At 39.6% G+C, this 2444-nt stretch overlaps 1 long non-coding RNA gene across 1 annotated transcript; it reads right to left on the reverse strand.

Annotated features, from left to right (window-relative positions):
- Positions 1-354: 354 nt before the first annotated feature.
- On the reverse strand, positions 355-908 carry LOC120710676. The gene is made up of 2 exons (XR_005689980.1): positions 869-908; positions 355-771 (listed from the first exon to the last, which is right to left on the reverse strand). It is a non-coding gene; the product is annotated as an uncharacterized LOC120710676 (long non-coding RNA).
- Between the last annotated feature and the right edge of the window lie 1536 nt (positions 909-2444).

Below are 2444 nucleotides of genomic sequence, written 5' to 3' on the forward strand. Positions count from 1 at the left end.
AGGTGGCACCGGCGAGACGCGGCTCTTGCGACGGCCTGCATCGGCAGCTTCCTTGGCCCTCCTCGGTAGGCTGGTTAGGGCAAAGCTTTCACGAGACGCGACCTGCTTTAATTTTCGCGGAGAAAACCCTTCGGTTTTGGTTGGTTTTCAGGCAACAGCTAGCATCGGCAGATAAAAATTATTTATAGAGACCGGCCCGGCTGTGTCTCGGACTCTTGTGGTGCCGGAGTCTGAGTCCCCGCCCAGCTCCGAATCAGACCCGAACCTGGTTCCGACTGGAGCAGGGATCAACTCCAAGTCTCCAACCGGACGTTCAAGATAGCTAGCTATGCATGTCAGTGGCTGCTAGTTATATGCGGAACAATCTGACAGCAGTGGCATTATCGGAAATAAAAGTTTATTGGAGGTCATGGATAAACAAGCGTGCCATTCTAGTCCAGTAAAGAAACAACCAAATATGCAGAGGTAGCTGTGCGCGTCCGCAGCCGGCCACCGGAAACTTGTCCTCCACCTACTTCATCCAAGGAAACCACCTTCTCTGACTCTTTTGCCCTTCCTCATTGGGTCGGGGTCGGGCCTCCTCTACCTTCCATGCCTCCTCGAGCCTTACTATCTCCGTGTCCAATTGCTCGGAGTAGCGCTTGAGGAATTGGTTCTTGTTCCTCTCTCTTTCAACGTCAGCCTCTTTCTGGATGAATGTGAGTCCAGCTTGACACACGAAGGAGCCAATAGTACCAAACAGTAGTCCGAATGCTCATCCAGATTTTGGATCTGTGCATACCAAAGAGTATCAAGTTATATTCGTTGGTGATGCAAACATCTACATACTCTCAATAAAACTGAATATTCTCAGATGAGACTAACTCACCTATGCTGATCCTAGGGCGGCGAGGCATTTTGCGGGGCATGATTGGTACGGCAGCAAAATTTTGCTCTAGCAATCACAGTAACAAGAGGAGTAAATAAACAAAAGCTTAAGAACTTAAGCCAATCAGTACCAATCAAATGCATATGTACGAATAGCAATCACAGTAACAAGAGGAGTAAATAAACAAAAGCTTAAGAACTTAAGCCAATCAGTACCAATCAAACGCATATGTACGAATAGCAATCACAGTAACAAGAGGAGTAAATAAACAAAACCTTAAGAACTTAAGCCAATCAGCACCAATCAAATGCATATGTACGAATAGCAATCACAGTAACAAGAGGAGTAAATAAACAAAAGCTTAAGAACTTAAGCCAATCAGCACCAATCAAACGCATATGTACAAATAGAATTATTAAAGCGATCGGCCAAAAAAACTACATTAGAGAGAGAACAATCTGCCACCACATATAGCCCATAAACAGCATGGCCGGCTACAGAGTAATCCACTCAATAATAGTACATATCAAATTCCAATCACAAATATTCACCCGAGGTATATCTAGAAATTCCGAAGAACATGGCTAGCATATGGTATTCCAACATAATCTAAAAAAAAATATGGTATTCCAATTTCCAAAATTTGAGCAAAAAAAGATGGGCCTGGTTTTTTTGGGCCACGAAGCATATGGACACCGGGCCACCGGCACTTGTTCGCCTTTTTTTCATTTTTATATTTAAAAAAATAAAATTTCAAAAATATATGTCGAATAGGGAATTTTTCAAAAATAGGTGCCTATCACCCCCCTAATGGGCGATAGGGTGCCTGTCGCCCATCCAGTTGGCGACATGACCTAAATATAAAAAAAATTACATTTAGGTCCTGGCGCCCAGGGCGCACTAAATAGTGAACTTGTAAAATCAATATAAAATCGTAGAAAAATCAGAAAAATACAAACTCAACTGTTCTGGATTCTATGAAATAATATATACAACTTTTGTTACATGAAGTTTTTCATTTGATCAATGTATCTAAATCAAGAAAAATAGTTCTTGTACCTAGAAAAATCTGAAATAATTCATTTGGTCTAGTTGTGCTTATCTAAAATTTACCAAACTTTTTTTATAGCTCTTAGGAAATAAAATAATGGTACTGTAAAAGTTATGGCTTCTAATACTTAGTATAGAAGTATGGATAAATAACCCATTTAAACTAGACACATTGCAAGATCTAATTTATAAACTTATTCTAGAAATGTTTTCTGGGCCTACCAATTTTGCACAATCCTATGCTCACCATATGAAACACTCTGGCCAAAGATGACATGCATCCAAAGAATGGATCTTGAGATTTAAATAAAAGTGTATTAAACTGGTGTTTAAAATAGAGCAAAATACATTGATCAAATGAAAAACTTTATGTAACAAAAGTTGTAGATCTTGTTTCATAGAATCCAGAACAGTTGAGTTTGTATTTTTTTGTTTTTTCTACGATTTTATATCTACAAGTTTACTGTTTAATGTGCCTTGGGCGCCAGGATCTAAATGTAATTTTTTTTTACATTTAGGTCATGTC

The sequence above is a fragment of the Panicum virgatum genome, chromosome 5K (assembly GCF_016808335.1).
Source record: "Panicum virgatum strain AP13 chromosome 5K, P.virgatum_v5, whole genome shotgun sequence".
Lineage (NCBI taxonomy): Eukaryota > Viridiplantae > Streptophyta > Magnoliopsida > Poales > Poaceae > Panicum > Panicum virgatum.